This window comes from Balaenoptera ricei, chromosome 3 (assembly GCF_028023285.1).
Source record: "Balaenoptera ricei isolate mBalRic1 chromosome 3, mBalRic1.hap2, whole genome shotgun sequence".
NCBI classification, from domain to species: domain Eukaryota; kingdom Metazoa; phylum Chordata; class Mammalia; order Artiodactyla; family Balaenopteridae; genus Balaenoptera; species Balaenoptera ricei.
Genome location: NC_082641.1, coordinates 153262871 through 153280992, shown reverse-complemented (window position 1 = coordinate 153280992; position 18122 = coordinate 153262871).

The window sequence follows — 18122 nt, the reverse complement described above, 5'->3', positions numbered from 1 at the left end:
GGCAAAAACAAAACAAAACAAAAAACTGTCAGAATCAACTTTACCAGAACTCTGGAAACTAATCCAAAGTTTATAGCGACCAAGTGAATGCTTAATAAAGACAAAACCAGCTAATCTTGGTAAGACAGCTTTGTGGCATTTTAACTTACCATGGCTCCATCTCCTTTTCCAATTCAGTAGCAGCTTTGGAGACAACAGCCTATTATAGGTTCCTGGTACCAGATAGAGCAGAATGGACCTAAATGAACTTTGATTGTTTGTTTTGACTTGTCTGGTGGCTCCCTGAAGGACTGTTCAAAGGGCTTTCCTTTATTTCACCTAATTCAGAACTATTCTAGCTGAGGTGGCTATCAGGTGGAGGGGAGTGTTTGTCAAAAATATTTGAAGTATTAACCACGGCCACATGGGACAAGGGATAACAACTGGGGCAAACATAGACTAACCAAAAAGTTTGGGAAGAAAGGCTGAGGGAAGAAATGCCTTGGGGAATAAGGACTTTGAAAAGTTGCAACACATTCCTGGGAATCTAGAAGGTCACATGCATGCCTGGGGTGGGGCACATGATCAGAAAAGATCTGAGAAGTCCATAAGCTCTCACCTCTGGCTGACCTTCAGGCTCTTCATAATTAGGAACTGAAAACTAAGGCAGAATTATAAACTGCCTCGATGAATGTTAAAGATGTTGACCAACATACATGGGTGCAGAGCCCATCAGCAAAGACTAGGAATTTTGGTGGGTTTTGTTTGTCTGTTTTTTGGATCCAATCATTTTTAAAAATCTCTATTAAATTACTAGCTGACTAAATGGAACAGAGATTTCAGTGGTCACACATAACAACAAAGACTACAGACTTTGCAAAATTAGTTCAGAAGATTCACTAAAAAAATAAACAACAACAATAAGTGGCAACAACAAACGCTGGGGAAGGGGGAGAATCTGACTTGCTGAGTTGCCACATTAAAGGTTCAACAAAAAAATTTTGTTGTTGTTGACAAAAAATTACAAGGCATGCAAAGAAACAAGAACAAGTGGCCCATACAAAGAAAAAAAAAAACACCCAAATTAATAAAAACTGTTCCTAGCAAGCCCACATATTGGACTTACTAGACAAAGACTATAAATCAACTATTTAAAATATGCTTAAAGTGGAAAACAGGTAAAGAACTGAAGGAAACCATGAGAATGGTGTCTCGTCAAATAGATAGGCATTATAAAAACGAACCAAATAGGAATTCTTGAGTTGAAAAGAACAATAACACAAATGAAAAATTAACTTGAGAGATTCAATGGCATATTTGAGCAGGCAAAAAATTAGCAGACTTGAAGATCAGCCAATTGAGATTATTCAGTTGGAGGAGCAGAAAGAAAAAAGAATGAGGAAAAATAAACAGAGTTTAAGAGACCTTAAGAGTTTACGACACCATCATCCATATCAACATATGTTAATGGGAGTCCCAGAATGAGAGGAGAAAGAGAAAAGAATTTTTGAAAAAATAATTTCCAAAACCCTTTCCAAGTTTGTTGAAAGACATGAACCTACATTTCCAAGATGCTCCAAGAACCACAAGGAGGGTAAACGCAAACAGATCCACAGTGAAACACATTATAATCATCCTATTGAAAGCCAAAAATGAAGAGAAAGTCCTGAAAACATCAAGAGAGAAATGACTCAGCATGTTATGCTGTATGAGGGATCCTCAATAAGATTAAAAGCTGATTTCTCATCATAAATCATGGAGCCCAGAAGACAGTTAAATATCATTTAAAGTTCTGACAAAAAAAAAAAAAACTGTCAACCAAGAATTCTCTATCTGGCAAAACTATCCTTCAAAAATGAAGGTGAGGGCTTCCCTGGTGGTGCAGTGGTTGAGAATCTGCCTGCCAATGCAGGGGACATGGGTTTGAACCCTGGTCTAGGAAAATCCCACATGCCGCGGAGCAACTGGGCCCATGAGCCACAACTACTGAGCCTGTGCATCTGGAGCCTGTGCTCTGCAACAAGAGAGGCTGCGACAGTGAGAGGCCCATGCACCATGATGAAGAGTGGCCCCCACTTGCTGCAACTAGAGAAAGCCCTCGCACAGAAACGAAGACCCATCACAGCCAAAAATAAATAAATAAATTTATAAAAAAAATAATAATAATGAACATATGTTTCATCTGTAAAAATATTAAAAAAAAAAAATGAAGGTGAAATCATTCCCAGAAAAACAGAAACTGAGAGAGTTGTCACTAGGAAACTTGCTGTATAAGAAAAGCTAATGTAAGTCCTTCAGGTTAAAATGAAAGTACACTACACAGTAAGTCAAATCCCTACAAAGAAATAAAGACAACTGTAAAGGTAACAATGGAGGTAAATATAAAAATTGGTATTAATGTATTTCTGGTTTGTAACTCCTATTTTTTTTCCTATATGATTTAAAGGACAACTACAAAAAATAATAATTATAAATTTCTATTGATGGGAATACAATGTATGAAGATGTAATTTGTAACATGTATGAAGATGTAATTTGTAACAATAACAACATAAAAGGGAGATGCAGAGCTACACAGGAGCAAACTTTTGTATACTATTGAAAATAAGTAGATATTAATTCAAACTAAATTGTTATAAATTAAGATGTTAATTATAATCTTCAGGACAACCACAAAATAATAATAAAAATATTCATATAGTAAGATAAGTGAGAAAGAAATCAAAATGTTGCACTAGAAAATATCTATCTCACACAAAATAAGATAGTAATGGAGTAATTGAGGAATAAAAATATGAAATATATAGAAAACAAATAGCAAATGACAGAAGTAAATTTCTCCTTATCAGTAGTTACTCTAAACGTAAATGGATTAACTCTCCAATCAAAATGCATAGATTAGCCAAATGGATTTTTTAAAAAAATGATCCAACTATATACCATCTTCAAGACACTCCCTTTACATGCAGACACTAATATGTTGAAAGTGAAAGGGTGAAAAAAAGATATTCCATGCAAACATAACCAAGACCTGAAGTGGTTATATGAATATCAGACAAAATAGACATTAAGACAAAAATTGTTACAAGAGACCAAAAAGGACATTATATAATGGTAAGAAAGTTCAGTCCATCAAGTAGCTTTAACAATTATAAACATATATGCATCTAATAATACAGCACCCAAAATATATGAAGCAAAACTTGCAGAATTGAAGGAAGAAATAGACAATTTAACAATAATATTTGGATACTTCAAACTCCCACTTTCAACAATGAATAGAACAACTAGGCAATAGATGAACAAGAAAATAGAAGACTTGAAAAACATTATAAACCAACTACACCTAGCAGACACATATAGAACACCCACTCAACAACAGGAGAATACACATTCTTTCAAGTACGCATGGAACATTCTCCAGAAAAAATCACACATTAGACCACAAAACAAACCTCAATAACTTTTTAAAAAATATTGACATCATACAAAGTATTTTCTCCAACCACAACAGAATGAAATTAGGAATCAATAACAGAAGGAAATCTGGTACATTCACAAATATGTGGAAATTAAACAACACACTCTAAAATAATCAATGGATAAAAGAAGAAATCACAAAAGAAATTAGAAAATATTTTGAGAAGAATGAAAATGAAAACAAAACATACCAAATGTTATGGGATGCAGTGGAAACAGTGCTAAAGGGAAATTTATAGCTGCAAATGACTACATTTAAAAAGAGGAAAGATCTCAATTTAATAGCCAACCTTCCACCTTAAGGAGCTAGAAAAATAAGAGAAAAATAAACCCAAATCAGATAGGAAAAAGTAAATAATAAAGATTGCAGCACACCTGAAACTAATGCAACATTGTAAATCAACTATACTCCAATATAAAATAAAAATTAAATTAAAAAATATTATGGTGGAGATAAATAAAATAGAGGATAGAAAAGCAATAGAGACAATTAACAAAACCAAAAGTTTGTACTCTGAAAAGATCAACAAAATTTATCTAGACAGACAAATTTTAAAATGAACATTCAAATTACTAAATAAGAAATGAGAGTGGTGACATTACTACTGACCTTATACAAATAAAAGAATTATAAGAAAATAGTATAAACAATTGTATGCCAACAAATGAGATAACCTAGATAAATTGGACAAATTTTTAGAAATGCAAAAATTATCAAGACTGACTCAAGAAGAAATAGAAAATATAAATAGAGCTATAACAACTAAAGGGGTTAAACCAGTAATCAAAAAAAAAAAAAAAGAATTTACAAGAACAACAACAACAAATTGCAAGACTGGTGAATTCTATCAAACAGTTTAACAACACCAATCCTTCTACTTCCAAAAAGTAGAGATGTAGAGAACAGTCCTAATTCATTCTATGTTGCCAGCATTATCCTGATACCAAAACAGACAAGAACATCATAAGAAGACAACAGACTATTATCTCTTAAGAAGATAGATACAAAAATCGTAAACAAAATCCTAGCAAACCAAATTCAGTAGCATATTAAAGATTATACACCATGGTCTAGTTGGAATTTATCTTAGTAATGGTTCAATATACAACAATCAATCTATGTAATACACCATATGAATGGAATGAAGGGGAAAAAAACAACACCTGATCATCTCAATTGTTGAAGATTAACCATTTGACAAAATCCAACAGTCTTTCATGATGAAAACACACAACAAACTAGAAATAGAAGGAAACATGCTCAACCTGATAAAGGGCATCTATGAAAAACCTACAGTAAGCATTACACTTAATGGTGAAAGACTGCAATTTTCCTCCTAAGTTCAGGAAAAAGGCAAGGATGTTCACAATTGCATTCAACACTGACCTGGAGTTTCTAGCTATGGCAACTAAGCAAGAAAAATAAAAGACATTCAGATTTGAAAGGAAGAAGTAAAACTACTTCTATTCACAGAAGACATAGCCTTATATATGGAAAATCTTAAAGAATCCACAAAAAAACTTTTAAAGCTAATAAGCAAATTCAGCAAAGTTACAGGATACAAGATCAACCTACAATAATCAGTTACATTTCTATATACTGGCAATGAATAATCCAAAAATAAAATTAAGAAAACTATTCCATTTATAATAGCATTATAAAATAAAATGTTTAGAAATAAATTTAATCAAGGAGGTGCAAGAGTTCTATACTTAAAACTCTAATGAAAGAAATTAAAGAATAGCTCAATAAGTAGAAAGATAGTCATGTTCATGTTTTGGAAGATCAAATACTGCTAAGATGGCAATACTCTCCAAATTGATCTACGGATTCAGTGCAACCCAATTTAAAATTCCAATGACCTTTCTGCAAAAAATAGAAAAAATCAATCTTCAAATTTGTGTGGAATTATAAGGAATCTTGAATATGAAAAACAATCTTGAAAAAGATTAATGCAGGGAAACTAACATTTCCCTGTTTCAAACAATAACAGACAGTTGGCACTGGCATAACGATAGACATATTAATCAATGGAATAGAATTGAGAGTCCAGAAATAAATGCTCACATTTATGGTCATTTGATTTTCAACAGGGGTGCCAAGACCATTCATGGGGAAATAATAGGCTTCAGTAAATGGCACTGGGATAATTGGATATTGACATGCAGAAGAAAGAAGTTGGTTCCTTATGTCACACCATATACTAAAATTAACTCAAAATGAATCAAAGACCTAAGTGGAAGAGCTAAAACTATAAAACTTTTAGAAGAAAACATAGGGGTAATTCTTCATGATCTTGGGTTTGACAATGGATTCCTAGATATGACATCAAAAGCATAAACAACAAAAGAAAAAAATAGATGAATTGAACTTCATCAAAAGTTAAAAACTTTGTATATCAAAGGACACTATCAAAAAGTGAAAGCTCAGCCCAAAGAATGGGAGAAAATATTTCCAAATTATATATCTAATAAGAATCTAGTATCCAGAATATATTTTTAAATGCTTATTAATAAACAACAAGAGCACAAGCATGCAAAAAATGTGCAAAGGATTGAATAAACATTTCTCCAAGGAAGATATACAAATGGTCAACAAGCACATGAAGAGATTCTCAAGGTCATTAGTCATTAGAGAAATGTAAATCAAAACTACAGTGAGATACTACTTCACACCCTCTAGTGTATTAAAAAAAAAAACAAACAGGAAAGTGTTGGTGAGGATGTGGAGTTCATTGTTTGTGCATTGCTTGCACATTGCTAGTGAGAATGTAAAAGCAGCTGCTGTGAGAAAGTTTGGCAATTCCTCAAAAAGTTTAACATAGAATTATCATATGACCCAGCAATTCTACTCCTAGGTATATATAAGAGAAATGAAATCAGGTGTTCAAACAAAACAAATCTTGAACATTGTGTTCATAGAATTATTATTCCTAACAGCCAAAAAATGGAAACAACACAAAGGTCCATCAACAGACAAATGGATAAACAAATTGTGGTATACTATACATACAATGGAATATTACCTAGCCATAACAAGGAATGAAATATGGACACAGGCTCCAACATGGTTGAAACTTGAAAACATTATGCTGAATGAAAGAAACCAGACACAAAAGGCCACACATTATATGATTTCATATATATGAAATGTCCAGAATAGGCAAGTCCATAGAAACAGGAAATAGATTCATAGTTGCCAGAAGAAGAGGGGTATGGGAGTGGCTACTTATTGAGTACGGGGTTTCTTTTTAGGGTGATGAAACTGTTCTGTAATTACGCAGTAGTGATAACTATACAACTTTTTGAATGTATGGAAAAAACACTGAATTGCACACTTTCTTAAATCCTAAAGTAATGGGTTTTATGTTTTGTGAATTTTACCTCAGTTTTTTAAAGAAATCATATATGTTTATTGTGGAAAAAATTTAAATATATATTTAAATGGAAACATTTTTTTCTTCTTCCATTACTGAAAACTAAACTCATTAATGGTTTGCTTGTGTCCTTCTAGACCTTTCTATCACACACACATACACATACACATGCATGCACATGAAGATAAAGGTTGCGGTCTTATAAAATGGGATCATAATCATAACATACGTCTGTAATTTGCTTTATTTATTTAATATGAATATCTGTCTTATCAACACAGCTACTCTACGTTGTTTTTAACAGCTGCTTAAGTTTCTGTAGCATGGAGGTACTATCATCTTTTATAACCATTGTTCTATAGATAGACATTGAGAATGCATACAACTTTTCACTATTATTAACAGTTCTGCCACTAACATTGGTGTGCTTATATCTTTGCACAATTGAAGAGGTAACACTGTAGGATGGATTGACTAAATTTGAATTGCCATTAGTATATATTGTATGTTCTGTCAGGGAGTTGTCTGGGAGCCTGGAAGAACCAACCCACCTCTTTCCTTGACACTCCAGTGGCACAGTGGGTCGTCCTGGCAGGAACCTTGGATACTTGAATAATGAGCCAGTCTGAATAATAGGGAACCAACTAGAACCAGATCCCATGGAGTCCCAACCCCAAGACATAGACACATAGACTTACTGGAGCCCAGTAACTGATGAAATGTCAGCTGATGAACTAAACTAGAACTTAAGCTCTCTAAGTGTTCAGGCTCTACCTATGGCTTTGGGGTTTAAGTTGACAATGAGGAAATACCCAGGTTGTGGGAGCGCAGGTGCCCAGATATTCCGGAGATTTCCTGTTTTCTGGGCTTCAGCAAGAACTCTATGCCACCCTTGCCCTTGGTCCTTGCACTCTGGAAACATATGAGGGAAAGAGTCATAAATTCTGACAAAGATTGAAAACCTCATTTTGTCATGTTAGGAAAAATTATACAAGACATGAAAGCAGTACAAAAAGATGGCTGTCTTATGAGCTCACTCTATTATTTAATTTAATATTAATAAAGAATTCTTTAATTCTCTAGCAGATGTACCTTTGTTGGACTTGCTAGTTACTATTTGTTAAGGTCCAAGCTCTGTGAAGTTGCGTAACTGGTAGAATTTTGAGCAATAGAAATGTGTGAAGCCAGTTGGGTTCTCTGGTATGCTGACTCAGAGATGGAGCAGTGCATGCGGGAGGCTAGTTAGGGGTGCTCCTGGAACCACCACCCATGAAAAGGAAGATAAAGAAGCAGAACTGGACAGAAGGGTAAGTTGAGCTCAGATACTAGGCAGCATAATAGTGCCCACCCCACAGTGTAAATGATTTCTATCAGGAATAGAAAAGACACTAGGATTTTATTGCCCTGTAGGACATAAACCAGTTTTGTCTTTAACTGAGCAAGCTATTCTCAGTATGCCTTTCCCATGACTGTATACGTCTCAGTTCCTCAAGTGCTCTTTCAACCAGCTCTACAGTCCTGCCGATTTCCTTGTTAATGAGTTAAATCAATCTTTGGCCTGGGCTCCCTGTAATATTGGAATTGGAGTCATGTTTTTAACTATTTTTAAATTCTTTTTTGACAGCTGTTCCCTGCTTTAAGCCCCCAGTGGCTTTCCTGGGCTCTTCAAATGACATCCAATCTCCTTATGGTAGCTTGTGAGTTCCTGTCCCTTGACTCTGCCCCACTTCCTCGTCACTCACCCCACTCATGCTGCCTTTGCATGCTCTGAGTGTGCCCACTGTAGCCTATCTCAGGATCTCTGAACAAGCTGCTTCTTCTGGCAGGAGTGTTCATTTTCCAAATTATCCCCAACTGCCGCCTTCTGGTCACTCAGGTCTCAGCTCACAAGTCACCTCCTCAGAGAGCCCGAAACTGACCACTAGAGCTACATTTACGCCCTATTCCCCACTCCAGCCCCGTCAGTCTACCACCTCAGCCTTCTTCCGAAGAGACCTGAGTCACTTCTGATATGATCTTGTTCATTTATTTGCCTATTTAAATAATGTCTAGCTCCCTGTCAACGGTAGGAACTCAAGAAGACTACCAGAAAAACCTGTTCATCCAGCAAAGCTAAGTTCACTAGAAGCACTGCAATATCCAACCTTGACAGAGTCCCAGGAGTGTCTGAAAAAGGGAATTTAGAGAAAGGTGTTTGTAGGGTTTTAGGTCTTCGATGGCTGATTTTAAGGCAGGTCTTGCAAGGCAGAATACTGGTTGAGATTGCTCAGAGTTTATGGCATAATAACTTGGCAGACACAGCAAGGCCAGGGTCCTGAAGCATCTATTGATGAGCAAGCTCTTGGTTTTCTTCTTTTTTTTTTAATTGAGATATAATTGACATTTAACATTGTATTCGTTTTAGGTGTATGACATAACGATTGATATATGTATATATTGCTAATTGATCACCATGATAAGTTAACATTCATCACCACACACAGCGTAAAAAAATTTTTTTTCTTGTAATGAGAACTTTTAAGATCTACTCTCTGAGCAACTTTCAAATATATAATACAGGAGCATTAACTATAGTCACCAAGCTGTACATTACATCCCAATGACTTATTTATCTTATAGCTGGAAGTTTGTACCTTTTGACCCCCTTCACCCATTTAGCCCACTCCCACCTCCCATCTCTGGCAACCACCAATCTGTTCTCTGTCTCTATGAGTTCAATTCTTTGTTTTGCTTTTAGATTTCATATATAAGTGAGATCATAAAGTATTTGTCTTTCTTTGTCTGACTTATCTCACTTAGCGTAATGCCCACAATGTGCATCTACTTTGTCACAAATGGCAGGATTTCCTTCTTTTTTTCTGGTGGAATAGTATTCCATTATGTATGTGTGTGTATATATATATATATATATATATATATATATATATAAAAAATGTGTTACATATATATATAAATGTGTATATAAAAATATTTTATATATATAAAACACATTTTCTTTATTCATTCATTCATCGATGGACACAGGTTGTTTCCATGTCTTGGCTATTGCAAATAATGCTGCAATAAACATGTGAGTGCAGATACCTTTTTGAGATAGTGATTTCATTTTCTTCAGACAAGTACCCAGAAGTGGAATTGCTGGATCTGTTAGTTTTCATAAATAAGCTGATTAGTTCACTGTGTCTTACCTTCCGGAAGCAGGTATGTTCTAGAGCGTACAGGAAAGTCAGTTCTGCTGATTCCCAGCATTGCTTAACACAGGGACAGGGTATTGTGTTGGTTTCAATTCTCTTCCCACTAATAAATTAGAAAACTCTCCTTGAGAGTAGGAACCTTATCCATCTTGTTATTCCTACTTGCTTTTAAATGCCAAGAGCCTAGTAATTTATTTAATAAATAAATAATTAAATTAATTAATAAAATTAATTAATTAATAAAATAAATTTAAATGCCAAGAGCCTGGTAATTTATTTAATTTAATTTATTTAATAAATAAATAATTAAATAAATTAATTAATAAAATAAAATACATTAATAAATAAATAATGTATTTAATAAATATTTATTAAGTTAACAAATTATCACTATGTCATTAAAAGCTGTTGGTGATCCTGGTCAAGACACTTCACCTCTGCAAAATAAAGATAAATAGAGCTAAATAAACTTATTGAGCTCCTACCATTTGCCAGACACCCTCTTAAGTGCCACAGACCCAGGAGTGAACCAAACCAACTTTTTATCCCCATGGGGCTGATACCCCAGTGCAGAAAGACAGACAGTAAGAAAGCTAACAGATGGACAAATACCATATGATATCACTTATATGTGAAATCTAAAATACAACACAAATGAACTTATCTATGAAACAGAAACAGACGCACAAATAGAACAGACTTGTGGTTGCCAAGGGGAAAGGGGGTGGGGGAGGGATTTATTGGGAGTTTGGGATTAGCAGGTGCAAACCATTATGTAGAGAATGGATAAACAACAAGATCCTACTGTATAGCACAGGGAACTATATTCAATACCCTGTAATAAACCATAATGGAAAAGAATATGAAAAGAATATATATATATGTATGTATAACTGAATCATTTTGCTGTACAGCAGAAATTAACACAATATTGTAAACCAACTGTACTTCAATAAAACAAAATTTTAAAAAGAAAGCTAACAAATGAATAAACAAAATCATTATAGATTGCATAAGTCCATACTTATGTTTGATTCTTGTTAGGAAGCCCGAAATATTTTTTTGAGAATGAGTCTAGAGAAAAGCTACACTCCAGTGAAAATCACAAAAGAGATGGTTTTCTTAAATTATGTTTTGTTATTGTTTTTATTACAAAAGGAACATAGGCTTGTTCCAATAAGTGAAGTAATTTTTTAAGTATACAAAGAAAAATGAATAAATCCACCACCAGCACCTCTAGGCATCTGCTTGGTGGGAGCCCTTCCACATTGTTCCAGAACTACACAAATAAAGATAGCTAGCTAGCTAGCTAGATAGATAGATAGACAGATAGATGTAGATAGAGTCTTGTTCTATTCTGTTTTCAATAATGGACTCTCACTTTATATGTGAAATCTAAAACACCACACAACCAATGCTGTAACTTGGTTTTTGCACCTAATGATGTATCATGAACATTCCATCTTATATTGTCTTACCAATAGTTACATGATGGTCCAAAGGTAAGGGCTGACCTTCCAGGTTTAACCAGTCTCTACTGATGCTCACTGGGGGATGTTACACAGGATTAATGCCCCAGGTCAAAAAAAAGTCTGACTCAATCAACCATTTTGCCTGCTTTGAGACAGAGCGAGACAAACCTTCCTTCTCAGGTGATCACACTCAAATAGCTGGTGTTAGCAACCAGTTCTCTGACATGAAAAATAAGTCCAGAGGCTAACATTGGATCAGAATCCTTTATTATTTAAATTCAATTTTCTTTTGACTTGGATTCTAGCTTTAAGAAAAACAAGGTAGCACAAGCATGAGAGGATTCCTTATTGACATTAATAGTTATGGTATGTGTCTGACACTTCCCTTGGAAATCTTGGTGTTTAAAATATTTTTTAAAAGAGATTTGCCTTGGAATTGAATGGTAAATCATGGCAATATTCACCAATGGATGTAAATAAAGGGGATTTTTGTTCTGGGCTTTGAAATTTAGATGGTCATACGGACTTAAGCATTGAAAAGGGATTTTCATTTGTTTGTTCTTTTTAAGAAAATTCTGACAGTGTTCTTCTTTCTCAATAATTTGTAATATTCATATTTTTGGCCAGACCCTCTTCTGAATCCTTTCAGGGGACTCTTCTCCTGGTCTCAGTGTGAGAGCTTTTTAAAAGATTACTTGACTCCTTTGTGTTTCCAGGTACTCTTGGGCTCCAGGAGTGCCAGGGTGAGGCAGTACTAACATCTTTTCAAATTCCTGGTCGATGCCTGTTAGTGGCAAACAATACAGTGTAAGGGTGAAACACCTCCATTCTGGGCACTGAGTCCAGGCTCACCTCCTGACCCTGCCTTTTAACTGAAACCTTGGACAAGTCACTTAGCAATTCTGAACCTCAGTTTCCCCACCAGTTAAAAGGAGGGAACGAGGAAGCCATGGTAGGAGGGACACGGCCAGTGTCAGGGGCTTACAAGGAGAGAATGCTATCTAGAGTCCCCCACCTCACCCATAGTCTGTACTGTCCTGATCATGAATGAAACACAGTCTCTTATCTCCACAGCTTACACTCTCTAGGGGAGAGCGATGTGTAAACAATGAATACCGTAGAGGGAGGAGAGCAAAACCACAGAAGGAACCCTCGGAAACTCAGCAGAGGTGCACGGAGGGAGGGTATTTCAGCTCTGTTGGGAGGTGTAGGTAAGAACTCCCAGGATGGAGAAGGTGGAAGGGGTGGGGAGTGTAGTATCCTCCAGTGGGAACTGACTGATGATGAGAAAACATGCAGGCGTAAAAAAATAGGTCAGAGAGGGAAGGGCGTCACTGAGATGGAGGTCATAGAGGAAGGCGGTAAAAGGCAAGAAGATTCTGTTCCAGGGGAAGACTTGGGTTGGATCTCTGCTATCCCATTAGGGCAGAGGTGTTCACTGCCATGGCTGCTGCGTGGTCTTGGGTCCCCAGGAAAGGCCTTAAGGCGACTGTGAGGCCCAGTCCGAGCTTTTAAGCCCCTCCCTGAGAGAGAGGGTGTTGGGCCTGCCTTGCCTCCCAAATGGTTTGCCACCATTCCTAAGACACTTCTGACACTGAAGAGAAGCTGTTTCCACTTACACATCTTAAGAAGGAATCAAGCCTTTCTGCGCTGAGGCCCAGGGTGGGACATAACCGTGATTTACACACCGTAAACTTTTGTGAGTTTTATTCACCTCAGTGGTCTGCTATTAAACAGGCTCACAGGGGAGCCGCAGTGACTGGCTTTTCTGGGCAACGCAGCACTGGGCTATGAGAAGGAGAGAGAAAGGAGGCAGAAGTATAGCACACTCTGGTCTTCGGACTCCTGGTTAACCCTCTTATATCAGAGGCCCCAAACTGCTGATGGAAAGGAACAAGTCCAGCTTGCCTACAGTTCTGTATAAACCTGCACCTTCTTGAAAGAAAACGTTGTCGCATGCAATGTGGAAGAACAAAGTGGGTCTGAAAGATGGGGATACACGCCCAACTCAGATGTCCCTGGGCGGGAGGCTCCGTAAAAAAAAGGAATTGGCATCCATCTGACAGAGCAGCTCTGCCCTCCGCTCCCCAGAGACCTAGCGTGCCAGCCTTCACCACCTCTCCCTCAGCTCCACGACCTATGGAAGTCCAAATTCCTCCCCCAATTTCCAGGTCTTCTCTGCTCCCAGCTCCTGGATCTTCCTTGCTGCAGTTGGCCAACCATCCATCAGCCCCGAAAGGGTGGCTTCTCTGGGACCCATGAACGCTCCACTGAACAGAAGTCCTACTAAGTTAGGCAACCTCTCCAAATATCTGAAAGGGACCAGCTTTTCTCCAGCTCCCTGCACTATCCTTCTTTCTCCCCCATTCACCCTTGTTCCTCTCCCTTCCTCCTTAGTCCCAAAGGAAGCTCCAAGTATTCTTCCTCTGATGCATAGATCACCTGGCCCCAAATTCATGTACCAAACCCAAATAGGTGTCGCATTCTTACCATCAGGTCTGACATTTAAGGGGATAGCCGAGCTTCAACGGTGGTTGGGATTATAAATAGTAAGAAATGTTTTCCTTTTAAGGGATCCACACTCAGTTCAAAGAGAAGGATTCAATCCCACTCAAAAGAAGCAAAACAGCCAAACACTGTTTTCCTGAGATTCATCTAGAACTAAGATATCAGTTATATGTTGCCTAGCAAATTACTCCAGCACTTAGTGACTTAAAAATAACCATTTATTATCTCATAATTTCTGTAGGTCAGACATTTGTGAGCAGCTCAGCTGGGCAGCTGCAGCTTGGGGGTGTCTCATGAGGTTGCAGTCAGAGGTCAGCTGGAGATACTGTCATCTGAAGACCTGACCTGGGCTGGAGGATCCATTTCTAATGAATAGTCATTCATTCAGCATTGGTAGAAGGCCTCAGTTCCTCTCCACGCAGGCCTCTTCACAGAGCTGCTTGAGTTTACCCACGGCATCGTGACTGGCGTTCTCTAGAGCAAGGGATCCAAGTGGCCAAGATGGAACCTACAAGGCTTTTTACGATGTGGCCTCACAACACACACACTATCACTTCCACCATGTACTATTAGTTACACAGACAGCTCTGATTTAAGGTCAGGAGGAGATTACAGAGGTGTGTGAGTGGCGGAGGGCAAGGATCACTGGGGGGTGGGTGCCATCTTGGAAGCTGGTTACCACAACCAGCCTATAATCTATCCACGTTCTTTACCTGCCTTTTATTCCCTGTTGACCCCTGGCTTCTCCTCCATCCCTTCCGGTTTTGTAGCTTCGTCCATTAGCTCCTACAGCTCCTAACAATTCCTGCTCTTTCACTGCCCTCATTTAAGGTTCCTCTCCTCCTTCCTCTGACAGTTAAAAATAAATTATACACTTGGTAATAATAAAATGGAGATTTCATACCCACCTCCATATAACTGTTGTGTAATAAATGTACATAAAATTCCTAGTGCAGCACTTGGCTCATGTTAGGTATGTAATAAATGCTAATGGCTCTTTTTATTATTGTTATTATTATTATTTCTAGTACCAGTATTAACTCCATCATTATCAATACAATTATGCCATTATGAACTGCCTTGTGGAAAGTCGAGCCCAGGACCTCACTCCTGTAATAGGTACGGAGAAAGTCGTTTCAATGAAAATCTGCATTTCTTTTTTCCCCATCTTAGTGCCTTTCAACACCCAGTGTTGCAGTCAAAAGAAACCATTATCAGACCCCAAAAGCCTTGAAAAATAACCTCCATTTTTACTGAAGTCTTTTGAAGAGCAAGCAAGGAAGGATGGAATTACACGCCAGGGCCCAAACCACATCTTCTAAAAACTCTCTCCAGACACCCCTCCTCCCCAAGCCTCAGCACCCCAGCAGAGGCTTCTCTGAGCCTTTGCTTGCCGCTTTCCTCGAAAACTCTCCTGTCCTTCCTCCTCCAAAACTCTCACCTGTCTTCATACCTTCTCCTACCTAAGCCTCCAACTTACCTGATCTCCTCTTCTCTGCTCAAAGAAGATTTCAAAGGAGAAACTGAGAGGCATGTTTAAAACGTTTCTAGCAATTTAACATTGCTGTGACATCCAAACACTTCCCAGAAATCACTTTACAATCGTCTTCCTACAAATTCATTTTTTATTGTATTTTACAGAAGCATTGGCCCACAATGGATTAGAAATGAAAAACCAAAAACAGAACAACTGATCCTTCGCCGAAAATAATTTACTCTGGAGTTCCTAAGGAATACTTGAGCTTTATGTCAAAACCCCATTTGTCTTCTGCCTCTAGCATCTGACCACAGCTATTCCCTAGTGCACCCTGCATAGAGGCAGGCAGCCCATGAACATGGGTTTGAATCCCAGTCCAAAGCTGCTTTTTTTTTTGAGTCTCACTTTCCTTATCAATAAACCAGGGGTCATAACTCCTCCCTCCCTGTTATCTGAAGATGCATAAGACAGTGGTCTTCAAGCACAAACACAGTGCCTGATGCTGAGAACATGCTCAATAAATAGTAGCTCTTAGCCTCCCTGGAAATGTTTTTCATGGGCTAGCAGAGGAAAATTATCTCATTAAGTGGCTTCTGTTCCTGAGGCATGTCCAGTGGAGCTATCTCTTTTACAAATAGGGATCAGAATTTGGCTGAAGAGAAATATATATATATATATTCAGAGAGGAAAAGAAAGAGGCGGTGCTTGGGTTATTTGGGGAGATAGATGGGTCAATTTCAAGTCTGACGTCACCACTTGGGCAGTCACTTCAATTTTTAACCTTTCAATTTCTTAGTCTGTAAGAAGGTTATAATAATACCATCTATTTCACAGAGTGGTGGTGGAGAACTCACTTAGCAAATAGATGTAAGGTCCTTGACAAGTAATGTGTAAGTTTATTCTTTGTGCCTGTATGATCAGACAGTCATTTTAAGGAACAAATACAAAGATAGGTGTTCTTTCTCTGAACCCCCATAGCACCCTATTGCCATGAGGGGACCTCCTCATATCTAAGTTTATTATCAGACACCCTCTGGTATGAGCTTGTGGAAGGAAGTGTAGGTCATTGGAACATGGAAATCTTCACTCATGAACCCACCAGTTAAAAATCTGAGTCTCACTCAGACGTGGCTTACCACGTAACACAAGCTCCCTGGTTGCCCAGAGGGTCATCTCTGCTGCCTGTCCTGTGTTGTCACCCAGAGACACAATGCAGAAAAGACACAGGGCCGCAGGAAGTCAAAGAGAGTGACATTGGCAACAGCTCCAACCACTCAGCAAGGCTTTGACAAATGGGGATGTGGTGGTGTTGGAACAACTTACAATGAATGAAAAGATCTTTCTAAATATAATGTTTCAAAAGGGAATAAATGTGAATGGCAGCAGATTAAAAATGATGCTTAGGGGGCCTTCCCTGGTGGTGCAGTGGTTAAGAATCCGCCTGCCAATGCAAGGGACACGGGTTCGAGCCCTGGTCCGGGAAGATCCCACATGCCACGGAGCAACTAAGCCCGTGCGCCACAACTACTGAGCCTGCGCTCTAGAGCCCGCGAGCCACAAATACTGAGCCAACATGCTGCAACTACTGAAGCCCGCGCACCTAGAGCCCGTGCTCCGCAACAAGAGAAGCCACCGCAATGAGAAACCCGCACACCACAACGAAGAGTAGCCCCTGCTCACCGCAACTAGAGAAAGCCCGCGCGCAGCAATGAACGCAGCCAAAAATAAATAAAATTTTTTTAAAAAAGAGTATTAAAAATGATGTTTAGGGGCTTCCCTGGTGGCGCAGTGGTTGAGAATCCGCCTGCCAATGCAGGGGACACGGGTTCGAGCCCTGGTCTGGGAAGATCCCACATGCCGCGGAGCAACTAGGCCCGTGAGCCACAATTACTGAGCCTGCGCATCTGGAGCCTGTGCTCCGCAACAAGAAAGGCCGCGATAGTGAGAGGCCCGCGCACCGCGATGAAGAGTGGCCCCCGCTTGCCGCAACTAGAGAAAGCCCTCGCACAGACACGAAGACCCAACACAGCCAAAAATAAATAAATAAATAATAAAAATAAAGGAATTGCTTTAAAAAAAAAAAATGATGCTTAGGAAGACAGATGAAACCCTCAAATAGCTTTACAAAACTGGTGGTCTATGATGCCCTGTGAAAGTCAGATGTGACCTGAAGGTTGCTGAAAGCTTCTCTGCAATTGTAATTGATATTTTGTTGAACATAAGATTTTTAAAATTCTGTTATGAATTTTCATTTCATTTTTCAAGATAAAGTCCCAGTCACACCATTTGTTTCACTATACCTGCTATGAAATTTGTGTTCCCTATTATAATGCCTCTACATAAGTGGCCTTCTTTCGTTGCAACTTGTCCTGGAAAAATGAGAATCTCTTTTTCCATATCCTGGTTTCTGACTTGCCATCATGTCTACCTAGGATGCTCCCTGCCGCCTCACATCCTCATAACTCGCTACTCGCTTCTTTAGGTCTTTGTCAAATGTCTCGTCAGAGTGATTTTACGGAACTTCCTATCTAAAAAAGCCTCCTATACACTAACGCACACTCACCCACACACCCACGGGCCCTCACACCGCCCACACCTCTACAATCACCTACTCATCACACACATGAACCCCTAC